The sequence below is a fragment of the Sciurus vulgaris genome (genome assembly GCF_902686455.1).
Source record: "Sciurus vulgaris genome assembly, chromosome: X".
NCBI lineage: Eukaryota > Metazoa > Chordata > Mammalia > Rodentia > Sciuridae > Sciurus > Sciurus vulgaris.
The window spans coordinates 67,413,555-67,429,017 of NC_136471.1; the positions used below are offsets into that span (position 1 = coordinate 67,413,555).

Here is a 15,463-nt window from a genome sequence, read left to right on the forward strand (position 1 = left end):
CACTGTAGTATGCTGATTTTAAGTTTTTTGGGTATGGGCCAAGGAGTGGGAATGTTGGGTCAAATGGTGGTTCCATTCCAAAGTTTCTAAAGAATCTCCATACTGCTTTCTGGAGTGGCTGACCAATTTTCAATCCCACCATCACTGTATGAGTGTACTTTTTTTCCCACATCCTCACTAACACATATTGTTGCTTGTATTCTTGATAATAGCCATTCAATTTGAAGTGAAACAAAATCTTAGGGTAATTTTGATTTGCATTTCTCTAATTATTAGAGATGTTGAATATTTTTTCATATATTTGTTGATGTATTTTATATTGTCTTCTTCAAGTGTCTGCTCAGTTCCTTAGCCCATTTCTTGATTTATTTGTATTTTTGATACAAAAACTCATTTCTTGAGTTATTAGTATTTTTGATGTTAACTTTTTTGAGTTCTTTAAAAATTCTGTAGATTAGTGCTCTATCTGAATGCATGTGGTCAAGATTTTCTCCCACTCTATTGGCTCTTTCTTCATATTATTGATTATTTCCTTTACTGAGAAAAAGCTTTTGAGTTTGAATCCATTCCATTTATTGATACTTGCTTTTATTTCTTGCACTTTGGGAACCTTGTTAAGGAAGTCAGATCCTACACCAACATGATGAAGATTTGGGACTAATTTTTCTCCTATTTGGTGCAGGGTCTCTGGTCTAATTCCTAGGTCCTCAATCCATTTTGAATTGAGTTTTGTACAGGGTGAGAGATAGAGATTTAATTTCATTTTGCTGCATAAAATTTCCAGTTTTCCCATTGCCATCTGTTGAAGCTGTCTTTTCTCCATTGTATGTTTTTGGCATCTTTGTCTAGTATGAGATAACTGTATTTATTTGCATTTGACTGTGTGCCTTCTATTCTGTACCATTGGTCTACCTGCCTATTTGGTAACATTACCATGCTGTTTTTGTTACTATTGCTGTGTAATATAGTTAAAGTTCTGGTATTGTGATACTTGCTGCTTCACTCTTCCTGTTAAAGATTGTTTTGGCTATTCTGAGTCTCTTAGTTAGCCAAATGAAGTTCATGATTGCTTTCTCTATTTCTATCAGATATGTCATTGGGATTTTGATTGGAATTGCACTGAATATGTTTAGCACCTTTGGTAGTATGGCCATTATGACAATATTAATTCTGTCTCTTCAAGAACATGGGAGATCTTTCTATCTTGTAAGGTTTTCTTTAATTTCTTTAGTGTTCAGTAGTTTTCATTGTAGTGGTCTTTCACCTCTTTTGTTAGATCAATTCCCAAGTATTTTTTTGGAGGTTATTTTGAATGAGATAGTTTTCCTAATTTCTCTTTCAGGGGATTTATCACATATGAATATAAATGCATTAGATTTATGTGTGTTGATTTTATATCCTGCTACTTTGATGAATTAATTTATTATTTCTAGAAGTTTTCTGGTGGAATTTTTTGGATCCTCTAAATATAGAATCATGTCATTGGCAAATAGTGATATTTTGAGTACAACTTTTCCTATTCTATCCCTTTAATTTCTTTTGTCTAATTGTTCTGGCTACGGTGTCTAGGACTATGTTGAAAAAGAGCGGTGAAAGAGGACATCCCAACCTTCTTCCAGTTTTTAGAGGGAATGTTTTCAGTTTTTCTCCACTTAGAATGATGTTGGCCTTGAGCTTAGCATAGATAGCTTTTATAATGTTTATGTGTTCCTACTATCCCTATTTTTTCTAGTTCTTTGAGCATGAAGGTGTGTTGTGTTTTTTCAAATGCTTTTTCTTTCATCTATTGAAATAATCATATGATTCTTGACTTTATGTCTATTGATGTGATGAATTATTTTTATTGATTTCCTGATGTTGAACCAACCTTGCATCCCTGGGATGAGCCCCACTTGATCATGGGGCACTATCATTTTAATATGTTTTGTATGCAATTTCCCAGAGTTTTGTTAAGAATATTTGCATCTATGTTCATCAAGGATACTGTTCTGTAGTTTTCTTTCCTTGATGGTCTTTGTCTGGTTTTGGTATCAGGGTGATAATAGCTTCATAGAATGTAATTGGACTGATTTCCATACTTAGAGGAGTATTGGCATTAGTACTTTGAAGGTCTCGTAGAACTCAGCTGAGAATCCATCTGGTCCTGGGCTTTTATTGGTTGGTAGGCTTTTGATGGCATCTTCTATTTCATTGCTTGAAGTTGATCTGTTTAAATTGTGTATGTCCTCCTGATTCAGTTTGGGGGGGATCATATGTCTCTAGAAACCTGCTGATGTCTTGGAGAGTTTCTCTTTTGTTAGAGTGCAGATTTTCAAAATAACTTCTAATTATGTTTTGTATTTTGATAGTGCCTGTTGTGATATTTCCTTTTTCATCACGAATTTTAGTCATTTGAGTTTTCTCTCTCCTCTTCGTTATTGTGGCTAAGGGTTTATCAATTTTGTTTAGTTTTTCAAAGAACCAAATTTTTGTTTTGTCAGTTGTTTGAATTATTTCTTTTGTTTCAATTTCACTGACTTCAGCTCTGGTTTTCATTATTTCCTGCCTTCTACTTCTTTTGTTGTGCATCTGTTCTTCTTTCTCTATGGCTTTGAGACATAATATTAGGTCATTTATTTGTTGACTTTTCATTCTTTTATTGAATGAGTTCAGTGCAATGAATCTTCCTCTTAGTACTGCTTTCATAGTGTCCCAGAGATTTTGACATGGTTTTTGGAAATTTTTATCTCCTCCCTGATGTCTTCTGCTATCCATGCATCATTCAAGATTGTATTACCAAGCTCTGAAAGAACATGGATGCCAACCAAGAATCTTATATCCAGCAAAACTAACCTTCAGATTTAATGATGAAATAAAAACCTTCCATGATAAACAAAAGTTAAAAGAATTTACAAATATAAAGCCTGTACTACAGGATATTCTCAGCAAAATATTCTATAAAGAGGAAATGAAAAACATTAATGAAAGTCAGCAAGGGAGGAACTACCCTAAAGGAAAAGTCAATCAAAGGAGAAACTAAGTCAAGTTAAAAACCAAAAATAAACCAAAATGACCAGGAATACAAATCATACCTCAATAATAACCCTGAATGTTAATGGCCTAAACTCATTAATTAAAAGTCTTATACTGGGAGATTGGATTAAAAAAAGACCCAACAATATTCTGCTTTCAAGAGACTCATCTCATAGAAAAAGACATCCACAGACTGAAGGTGCAGGGATGAAAAAATATCACACACACAGACTAGTAAAAAAGCAGGGGTTTCCATTCTCAGATAAAGTGAACTTCAATCCAATGTTAGTCAGAAGGATAAGGAAGGACATTTCATACTGCTTAAGGGAAACATAAATCAATAAGCTATAACAATTGTAAATATTTCTGCTTCAAACAATGAAGCATCTATACATGTCAGACAAATACTTCTCAATTTCAGGAATCAAATAGACCACAACACAATAATACTGGGTAACTTTAACACACCTCTCTCACCACTGGATATAGCTTCCAAACAAAAACTGAAAAAAGAAACCATAGAACTCAATAATACACTCAATAATTTAGACTTAACCTACATCTATAGAATATTCCGTCCATCAACAAGCAAATACAATTTTTTTCTCAGCAGCACATGGATCCTTCTCTAAAATAGACCATACGTTATGTCATAAAGCAACTCCTGGCAAACACAAAAAATAGAGATACTACCTTGCATTCAATCAGATAATAATGGAATGAAATTAGAAATCAATGATAAAATTAAAAAAGAAACTACTCCAACACCTGGAGATTAAAAATCATATTCTAATATATTCTATGTGACTGGCATGTAATAGGAGCTAAATATTTATGGAATGAAATTGCCTCCTCATTACCACCATCAATTACAGGTTAGTTGTTCTCAACTTTTATCTTATATATGAATTCTTTTTAGAATTTGCTAAAACAAATCCCTTGGTCTTTTACTTAGAGTTTCTGAATCTTTAGATGTAGCCTAAGATTTTGCAGTTCTAAAAAAAATCTGATGATAATGATTCTGCTAGTCCAGAAAAAACATGCTGAGAAACATTGGCTTAGGTTAATTAGCAACAAATATGAATATTAGTAACATTTCAAAAACCACAGTGAAACTCAAAAATCTGTTTCATTTTAGAAATATGCTTGCTGAACAAGTTTCATTAGCACATTTTCTCTAAAATGAGGTACTTTAAAAAGTAAAATGCAAAATATAAATTTAATGTTACTTAGAAAATATTTATAGAATCATTAGAGTTGGAAAGTATATACTAATGATTCAGAGGCATTTTCCATTATGATGTTTACTCTGGTCCGACCACAGTAAATGGGGAACATTCTTTCAAAAGGCATCTCTTTAACTACTAAAATGTTAAGATACAGCTATTATGGGTAATTGAAATCTATTGCAAATCTGTAAATTTAACATTGTAATTTAATTTTAAAAGTATTTTCTTCATGCTTTGAATTAGGAACATTAGAAAGGACGAACTTATCAATTTAAGTTTCTCATAAATTTTTGGTGCACAGGTATCTTTTTCCTATACTGAGGATCCAGCACAGGGTCCCTCCCATTCTGGGAAAGCATTCTGCTGCTGAACTATACCACCATCCCTGGTGTACAGCTTTGAATGGAGATGTTGGGAAGCTGAAAATTACCTACAAGGTAGACAACATACATGTGAAAAAGAAGTAAGGAAACTCAATAATCTCTACTCAAAGCCTCTGGTTAATGAAATCAGATATATCAGAGAAAGGAGCCTAATTTTAAATAAATTGGATGTTAGTTTTTTTTAATTTGTTTTTGAATCTGGAGATCCATATTGTTTAGAGCTGTGTCCTGGGCTTATTGTGACAGGTTTTGAATATATTAATAAACAATTGCCTAGATTAAAATGAATTTGAAAATGAATTGCTTAGTAACAGAAAAATAAAAAAGGTTTTATTTATATTTGACCTACTGAAGAATAAGAGCTCAATAATTCATTGTCTTCTATTACTGGTGGCCCAACCTATAACTGTCCTTCCATTCACTTCCAACAAACCAAAACCTAAAGACTACATACACTTCTGCCTTTAGTGCATTTTCCATCTAACATGGAATTTAGGTTGAATGATGAATTTCCATTTAACATGAACTGAAAATTATTAAATTTCATGTTGAACTTTAGTAGTCACTCACTATAAGTAAGTCCTCTGCATTCCTGATTGATGGTCATTATGCTTCAACATCCCCAGTAACTGAGGCCTTTTGACTCTACAAAGCAATACGTATCACTTTGGAACACTTCAGTTTTGAACTGACACTTGTCTCCCTGTCATTTATCTATTTTGGCCTTTGTTCTGTCCTCTAGAAAACCACACAACAAATCACATCTATCTTTACCCCAGTAGTTTTTCAAATATTTAAAGATAGTTTTATCTTGTACAGGTCTTCTCTTTAACCTATGCTTTCTCAGTTCCTGGAACCTTGCCTCATATCATGTATTTTTTGGATGCCTCATAATTTCTGGTTTCTGAAGTCGCAGCCATTTCAAAATAAGGAAAATCAACATAATAAAGCAATAGTGGTATGTCTACAGCAGAGATCAGTAGAATACTTAAATACTCTTGATTCAGGTACTGAATTTTGATCAATGTAGTTTAATTATGATTTATTTTGGTCAACATCTATGTTCTATGAGCTCATATTGAATTTTTAATTTTTTAAATGAACCTTTTCCAATTTAGGTATTTATTACCAATCCTCTACTTTTGCAAATGATTTTTGTAAACCTTGAGAAGAATTTGAGAGCTTTAAGCCAGGGGGTGATTTGATATGATTGAAACTTTAAAAAGAATATTTTGACTTGTGTTAAAAAGAAAGTATTGAAGGGCAACAAAGGATGATAGGAAACCATATAGTATGCTTCCACAGAAATTCCAGCCAAAGGGGATAGTGATTTTGGCCTAGCAGTCAATGAGGAGGAGGTAAGGGATGCTCAGATTTGGGATACATTTTGAAGGTACAGCCTTCAAATTTACTGATGACTTGGATATAGACTGCAAACAGAAAAGATGAAAATAGGTGAATGAATTTAATTACCTCTTTTTTGTTATCTGATTTTATTATATATGTCTTCTCTTCCAGTTGGACTATAAAATCTTCAAGGGTAGTAAATGTGCTCTTCTTTTTCTTTCATATTACCTCAGTTCAAAGTACACAGTAAATACTTTATAAATGTGTTAATTCATAATCAGTAGGTTATCTCCTAATTATTCACTCTCACCCTTATCATGTTTTCTTTAAAATGATTCTATTATTTGCATTCATTCCTGCTCTTAACACTGATCTAGAAACTGAATTACTTCTACAACTCTGTTTTCCCTCATTCCAGTCTATCCAAATCTTACACAAAATGTACATTAATGACTAGAAAATTTTTGCTTTCAGTAATTCATTCAAGAAAGACTAATTTGTCTACTTTTTCATGGAATTTTCTATATTTCAGATAATAAACAAAATGTACAAAAATAAACCATACCCTCATGGAGATTACACTTCAAAACCTAAACACTATAGAGTTCACTTAATAATAAGTGTTATGAAGAAGAAGAAGTAAAGAGCATATAGGGAATCCTAATAAGATCATGATTTTAAATAGGGAACATTTCTTTAGAGAAGTTATATCTGATGAGAGAGTTGAATAAAGAGAAAGAGTAAGTCATACAAATGTCAGAGGGCACACTATAGTACAAGTTTTTTGATGTGGGCCTGAGTTTGATTTTCTTGAGAAATGGAAAGAAGGCTGGTATGACTGATAAGTGAATTAGTGGCAGAGTGGCGGTAGGTGAGGTCAGAGAGATGGTAAGGCCAGATCATTTAGAACCTTGAGAATATGGTGAGAAATTTGCAAATATAGTATGATAATGGAAGTCATTTTGCAATGGAGGTGAGCATGAGTTGATTTTTGTTTGAGAAAAATCACTAAAGCTGCTTTGTAGATCCTTGAATGTAAAGAATTGCGATCCCTTGTCCTAGGGGTTTTGGTGACTTCTAACGAAATCAAAGTTATCTGCTTATTTTCAGAGACTTTTATTATCAGCCTATTCTATGTCCAACTAATCCTCAAAACATGCCTCCATTTGTCAGTCTGGTTTCATCATGGCCCTACTCACATCATATATATATTTATATTTCTCTAGATTTGCCTATCCCTGCCCTTTAAACATTGGTTTCCATCCTCTCCAATTCAGTAGTCAAACTCCAACTATACAATGTGCCCAACATTCCCACCTTTTTTCTCCAGACATGAAATGATGTACCTCTTTTCTGTAGTTCATGACTGAGCATATGATCATGTAATTTTTTACATTATTGTTAATGTTTACTTAGAAATAATCTTATCTTCCAAATAATGTTGCAACTTGTATAATAGCAGAGTACAATGAATTCAATATCTCTCTTGGCATCCAGCAAATTTGTGCATTGTATCAAGTGTTGACTGGTGCAACATGTGACTTGAACTGTTTCCTGTAATGGTGATCACCCAAGAAACTTCTGGCAGAACAGGGATTGAAGTTAGGTGAAGGGAACCCATAGTTTCTTGTTTCAGTAAACACACTGAACCAATTACGTATAACAGTACACTCATTCTTACTGGAAAGTTCCAAAGATTAGATGGACACCACCGTACTTTTAGTAAAACTGAATATATACCTGTCGGTTGAATAGTGACTGCATTTCTTTCTTCTATCACTTGATTTTGGTAGTGTAGGACAATTTCGCTGAAAGCAAATCTCATGTTGAAAGATCAGGCAGCACCTGCTCAAATGTGTGTCATGTAACTACTATAGTTACAGGGATGTTCACAGCTATTCAGAGAGAAAGAGGTACAGAGAGGTCTGCCCATAGGTCCAGTTGATGTAGGCAGGGAAGAGACAGCCCCACTGCAGGCAGCCATCTCTGCTCCCCCCTCCCCACTCTTGGGTTCTGGGCTGAGTCCAGGGACTGTCCGGAGCTGATCTCGGGCTCCCATTGGCCGCTGTCTTTTGTGACGTCACGATCATGATGAGAATTGATGATCGGACACGCTGATTTCATTGTCTGAGGCGGCAGTGGAGACCCAGGAAAAATCTCGCTGAATCCGCCTGCTTCAACACTGGTCTGATCTGGGATCCTTTGACCCCTTCCGTGATCGCACCACGCCCCGAGGTAAGCACCCAGTCTGGGTGAGTGTGAAGGGCGAAAGAGGGCGGGCAAGGCACCGGGATAATGCTGTGCCCCGTGGGGTGCCCGTTCAGTGGCCTAAAGGGGGGCAGTCAACAAACTGGTGCGGCTTTCGGAGAGCCAACTGCCTCTATCTTCCCATCAAAGGCTGGCAGCAGCGTGAGGTTAAAAACGAGCTGAGGATAGTGATACAGTGTCATTGCCAGAGAGCGCAGGACCCTGCTCTGAGAGAGGGCTATGTTTGGGATACACTTCTGGCCGGGTAGCAGGAGAAAGTGGCATCCCTGCCTCCAGAGAAAGGAGGGGGTTGAATTCTACCACTTCTAGATTTCACTGGACAGTAGATTTCTCAGTCCTACTCAGCTGCACCGAGGGCGCTGCGCCTGCGCATCAGAACCTTGGTGGGGGGTTCACTGTGAGGAGAATAGGCTTTGAGCTTGCGCAGGCGCTTTTCCGTTTCGCGGGAGGGAGGTGGGGCTGAGCCCTGTTTGGGCTGAATATGTGAAAGGTTAGGGAGTTGGCCTTGGGATGTTTTTAGGCGCCAGCTGATGTGGAGGAATCTACCCTTTACTTTGAATCTGGCTTACTGGGTGCACCCAGCCCCGAAATGGGCCCTATAAATGGACGTAATAAATTTGAGAAGGCAAAATTTTAATCTCCAGATATCAGGATTGAAATAACAGAAAGAACTTGGAGAATAATTTGTGGAATAGAAAATTCTTAGTTGAAAAACAATTTGGAGAAAAAAATAAAATGCACTAATTCAAATCAATCTAACTTTTAATCTTTAAGGTTCTCTGATTTGTGGTGATATGCAATGATTTTGAATGTTAAACTCTGGAGAGACTCAGAGTGAAGTGTATTGTGGAGACTCAAGGAAAGAAAATTTTCTTACTTGTCTTTCCTTCTTGGCATCCTCTCACAAATCTTTAGTCTCTCTTTCAAGTTTGGTGCTGTCCTTTCTTTTAGTTTCTACAGAAGTCCAATCCTGTTTTGAGGAACTTTGTTCTAAACCCCTTCATTCAGAGAGGTAACTTACTCAGCTATTATAAGGAGCAACCAGCCTGTCTTGTCCTTGGTGGAGAAATTATAGAACAGGGTTAGTAATTCACTTCTACAATCTGATAATGGATTCCTAATCAAGGATCTGGATTTTTCTCTACTACTCTTAATTAAAACATTATCAAATATGGGCAAATTTTTCCTTTGAATACACTCTCACATCATTCTTCCTTTTCCCTACAATCTGAACTTTCATCATTAACTCTCCAGTCTCTTAAGGAACTTCCCAGTCAGCCTTCACCTCTATTTCAAATCCTTAATTAATTCCACCAAGTTAATGATCTGTGAACGCATTTCATTATTGTTTTCTCTTACCAAAATATTCTTGGCTCTCTATTTTCTACTGTCTCAAGACGAATTCCACTTGAATTTCAAAGTGCTTCATAACATAGTATCAGTGAACCACAGGAACCTTATTTTACTTTATCCTTCAGAGCACAACTGACTTTAATGATCCCTGAATAATCTACCTTCATAACTTTGCTCCTTACACAACTATCATCTCCTTCACCTAGGATACCATCTTTTCTACATAATTCAAATTTTACCCACTTTGGAAACTCGAGATATACATCTCCATAAGTGGCTTTCAAATCTAATCCAACCTTTTCTTATAGACTGATTCTCTCCTAGAATTGTCTCAAATTTTCTTATATTTGTCACCTTCTTATAGCCAGTTTCCTGTTGTCATTTTATGGTTTGGTGTGTGTGCGTGCATGGGTGCGTGCACGCATGTGTGTGTGTGTGTGTGTGTGTGTGTGTGTGTGTGTATTAGACTAGACTCCACAACTACATTTTATACCATACCTCCTTAAGGGTTGGGATTGTGTTATCTACTTCTTTATCATCTGCCCACAGTATCTGGCTGGTTAATAAAAATAGCTATAGCCATCTAAGTTATTTTTTCCCCCTGGAACACAATTTCCTGAGAAATGAAATAATATTGTTATAGAGAAAACTGTATTCACGTGAAAACTTATCCATCTTTGGTCAGGTGACTGAACTAACCTGAATGTATGTCACGCAAAATGCATTATGGAACACTCTATGCAGTGAGTGACCTCCAAATATATCATCTCCTCATAAAAAGACCAAAGGAATATTACCCCAGAAGTGGTTTTATCTATAATATTTTTGGTTTGATAAATACTACATTTACAAATATTCCACTTTTCAATTCTTCTCTGAGATAATATTGCTACCTGTGTCTTCTCTTCAAATATTCTAATTACTCACATTTTATTGCATGATACCTTCAATTGCTATTTTAGATGGCTGATCCCTGGATTAGTTTTATTTGTACATTCCTTGAATCACAATTGATAATTGTTATGTTTGCCATGATTGGTATTATGTAATATTTTGGTTGTCACTTTCCTATCCCTTGGGTGTCAATCTGCATTGTTCCACAGAGTTCAAGTTTTACTTGAGTGATGGTGTAATTGTGGCTTAACATGTAGGCTTTTTACAGATTTTTACCTGAGCTCCTGCTTCACTTCGAGACACCATCCCAATATTACATCAGAGTTTGTGGCTTAGGAATATGGATACAAAGCAACCCTTGAAAATAATTGTCATAGATTATTATTAATGAATTAAGAATGCTATTTATTATGAAGAGAAATCCTTTCTCCGTGACTGTTTCTTGTACTATGTACATTATATGAATTCCATTTAAGCTGTTTTAGCTTATAGGAAGTATAGTAATTAATAGGACTTTCCTAGACATTTACACATATACCAATAGACAAAATTGATTAAACTTTGGATAGAAAACAATGCTTACTAATATACTGTTCATTTTAGGGAGCTTAAAATAAGAGATAAAAATTGGGAGAGTATTTTTTGTGTGTTTTAAGGTTTATTTTATTTTATAATTCCTATCTGAATGAGAGGATGACAATGGAGTTTTTTATTTAAGTTGTAGATTTTGAGCTGAAATTTTCTAATAATAAGCCAGTCACCTCATTTTACACACTGAGGAATCAAAAATCCAGAGGAGTGACGTACCTTGCCAGCATTAATGCCAGATGTTTTGCTATCTACTTTATACACATTATCAATTTTCAACTTCCTATCATGCCTATGAGATAATTTCTAGTATTATTTTCCATTTTACAAATGTGAATCAAGATACTCAAAGCTGTTGACTTACCCAATACTATATAGCTACTAAATGTCACATTGAGGACTTACATAGGTCTATTTGACTCATGATAATCAAACTATGCTTCAGAAAGGTAATATGAATTTTGTTGGATATTTAGTTAGAATACAAGTCTCTGGAATCCCAGCTCAATGTGTGGTGTAATCATGTGTTTATGTTTTCCATGAACACATTAACACTTCTGCAAAGTCAGGGAATTCTAAGCTTAGCCAAATAGTGTACATTTATATTTAAGTATTTTATTAAAATACATTCAGTCTTGGTTAAGAAAGGCTTTAATATTTGTATAAATTATACATTTTTAAAATATTTAATTCTGTTTTTAAGATTGTACTGTGCATAGGGTATTATATTTTATACAGTGTTACTCCCGATAGAATAAAGAAAATTTGAATTGTTGATTTTGATTTTATGATGAAGTCAGCTTAAATTTATATTAGTGTCTCATATGCTTCCATTGTGTATGCTATATTTAGGTATACTGATTTGAAAATAAAAGGTGATGATTCTTTAGAGATAAAGTCTATATAAGAAAGAAGTTGGAAGATCTGGGGATATGGAGGTGATTCACTGGTAGAATGCTTGTCTGGAAAGGTGAGACACTGGGTTAAGTAAATCCCCAGCTCCACACCAAAACAGAGGAACTGGAAAGTACAGCATATACAGAAATTATCACTGACACCCTGAAACCTTTCTAGTTGGCAAAAATTTGAAGACTAAGTTGCAACCCATCTGTGCAAATAGAGTCAACCAACTAGTAGCAAAATTGCTTGTATTAAATCAGAGGTCTAGGTACACTGCAACTAAGTACATGAGATTGTTCCATGTCACTCAATGAAACACTACATTTTATATCTGCCATCTCTAAATACATCTTCAACAGTAACTTCCTTCTTGGTCTCCTGTTGATTTACATCTAGACTTATGTCTAATTAGGTTAATTCTTTGAATCATTAAATCTGTTATTTGTCAGAGTGGCAAAAATTCAGGAAGACATCGCCTTAGCCTTTCTTCCCATAGAATTGGGGACAATTTCTTATAACTTTCTTAAAATAACCATGCAAACGTGAGTTACATGGCCTCCATTGAAATTTTTCCTTTGTATACAAGCATTTCTGTATGGTGCACATGCAAGATTATATACCTTGTAAGTGGCAGAGCCAGGACTTTAAGGCAAGTGTCATTCTAGAGACTGTACACTTGACTTCTAACCTGCTAGTTAATAGGTCATGGAGTTGGAGTGGGATCTATCTTAAATTAAAAAAAGTGTGAGTATGTGTTCCCTAACATCTTTTTTCCTCTCAGGAGTGAAGAAATTTATATATATATATATATATATATATATATATATATATATATGGAGGTTTATGGGAAAAGGGGTCATTGTGTTAACCTTTAATGGCTTCAATGGTGTAAGGCACATAGACCCATATTCCTCCCTATTTTCTAACCAACCAATAGTCAAAAAATTTCTTCATTGAGTTTTATGAAACAATAGATTATAAGATTATATGTTTCTTACAACACTAATTTATTGCTTTAATACTTTCTTATTTGGATAGCTTGATCTACCTATTGTATGTTTTATGGATGGAATAACTGGGATATTTAAGAAAGTAATTATCTGCAACCCATTTTACAAATAGCTTTGCCCTTTCATAGACCAACAAATTGTTGTGTTGAAATCTTGTCAACAGCAACAATTGGAGGAGACCTGGGGCATTGTAAAATGTAGGAGAAGAAATATATTCTGCATTAGTGGGAAGCATTATATTTTTTATTAGTTTTCTCATTCTTGACGCATCTCTAATATTCTAAGACAACAGTATACCCACATTAAATTATTTTTGAATATGTATGTTAGTTATTAAAGTAACCACTCAAGCTTTTTATTTAGAATTTCTAAGATGATTCTTATCATTAATAAATGGTTAAAAGATGTGGGAAGTCAGTTTGAGGCTCCACTACCCACTAGTAATACCTTATGAACAGATAGATTTAAAAAAAAAAAACAGTATTAATTGTGATGTGAAGCCAATTTACTTTTCAGCTTGTTTTTGATACCCCTGTATCTATTAAATTGTTGGTATTCAAAGTGCATTCCCTGGAGTGGCAATAAACACATCACCTCAGAAGTGCTTAGAAATTCCAAAATCCCTGACCCTACTCCAGACACCCAAATCAGAATCTGCATTTCATTGTGATCCCCAGGTGATGCATAAGCACATTAAAGTCTGAAAAGTACTGTTAAAAAATGACATCTGACTTCTTACACAACCCACATTTTAAGAGCTGGCAGTCATAGAAAAAAACTGAATTTCCTCTTGTCTGTTTTCACAAGTGTAAAGAAATAATGTAATCAAAATATTCTCCATTGTTTATTATCTAACTGTATGGATCAGCTTTGCTCTATTCTGGAGTCGACATTGTCCCACTGACAGAATAGTTATACGTTTGTTGTAGATACAATGTTAAGAATCTGGGTGAGTCCACTTATTTTAATGATAGTAATGCCCTCACTTTTGAAATAATAATTATCCTAATTACTAGACTTTTTAAAGAGTGTCATAGAAAAATAGAGAGAGATCAGGGACACTACCATCAACATCTTTGAGGGGAACTATTTATGTTCTGCTTACAGCTGTTACACAGTACCACAAAATGAGTGAATTAAAATGACAAATTTATTATTTGATAGCTGGGTGTTGTATGAATGCCTGTAATCCCAGCAACTCAGAATGCTGAGGCAGGAGGAACCCAAGTTTAAGGCCAGCCTTGCTAACTTTGCAAGGCCCTATCTCAACATATAATAGAAGACTTTGGGGATATAGCTCTGTGGTAAAGCACCCCTAGATTCGATCTTCAATAGAAAAAAATATTATTTTATGGTTTTGCATGTCAGAAATATTAAAAGGGGCTACCAGGTTAAATTCAGTGAGTCAGCAGGACTGTCCTTTATTGCAACTTTAGGGAAGAATCTATTTCCATGCCTTTCCCAACTTTTAGAGTCTACCCATTTTGCTTGGCTCATGTCATGGCCTCCTTCCATCTTGAAAACCAGTAATGGCTTAAAGAATAGCTAGCATTTTATCACTCCCACTAACTCTTCTGCCTCTGTCTTCTGCATTGAAGGAAACTTGTGATTGTGCTGAGCACATTCAGATAATCTAGGATACTCTCCTTATTTATGGTGACCTGATTAGTCATTTTAATCAAAACTGTAATCTTAACTCACTTTTTGAATGTACCCTAACATATTTACAGGTTCTAGAAATTAGGACACAAACATCCCTTGGGGTATAATATTCTGCTAATATAGAAATTGATACCTTTTTTGACTGTCAAAGGAAGTTAGCATCCAATCTTGTTATCTTATTATTGAGATGGTTAATTGATGTCATGGGTTGAGTTGTGTCCACCCACCCCATTCATATATTGAAGTCCTAACCCTAACCCAGATCATTGTAGAATTAAACCTTATGTGTAAATAAAGCCATTGTAGATGTAATTAAATTAAGATTAGGTCATACTGTGCTAGCGTAGGCTCCTAAACTAACGTGACTAGTGTCCTTATAAAATGGTAGCATTTGGGTACAGTCACATGTACTGGGAGGACACCATATGAACATTTAGACAGCCCATCTACAAACCATGGAGGGAGCCTGGAATAGATCCTTCCTTCACAGTCCTCAAAAGAACCAACTTTACCAACATGTTGATTTCAGACTCCTAGCCTTCTGAACTGTGAGACAATACATTTTTGTTGTTAAGAGCATTTTGGTATTTTGTTGCTTTTGGTAGCTCTCACAAACTAACAGAATTTTCCTATACGATATAAAATATCATCATACTCAAAAGCACTTATTTAGTAAACTTGTGTCCTATAATATTCTAGGTGGACAGATAGATTTAGACATAAAGAAACTCATGATAAACATTAGACAATTTTAGTAAATCAAGTTCTGTTAAAAAGTAGGAAGTGCAGGTGAAGTCTTCAAAATTAAAACTCTCTT

General features: G+C 34.9%; 1 protein-coding gene and 1 pseudogene across 3 annotated transcripts in view; one reads left to right on the forward strand and one right to left on the reverse strand.

Moving 5' to 3' along the window:
• Positions 1-10,792, reverse strand: part of LOC306651567 (S-phase kinase-associated protein 1-like) — a 44,460-nt pseudogene extending 33,668 nt beyond the window's left edge. The window contains exons 1-2 of the transcript in view: positions 10,763-10,792; positions 7,976-8,299 (exon numbers count right to left, since the gene is read on the reverse strand). The product of the transcript in view is annotated as an S-phase kinase-associated protein 1-like (transcript). The remainder of the gene's footprint in view (positions 1-7,975; positions 8,300-10,762) is intronic.
• Positions 8,118-15,463, forward strand: part of HDX (highly divergent homeobox) — a 119,536-nt gene continuing 112,190 nt past the window's right edge. For both annotated transcript variants that reach the window (XM_079123027.1, XM_079123028.1), the window contains exon 1: positions 8,118-8,206. The gene's annotated coding sequence lies outside the window, so the exon portion shown is untranslated. The remainder of the gene's footprint in view (positions 8,207-15,463) is intronic.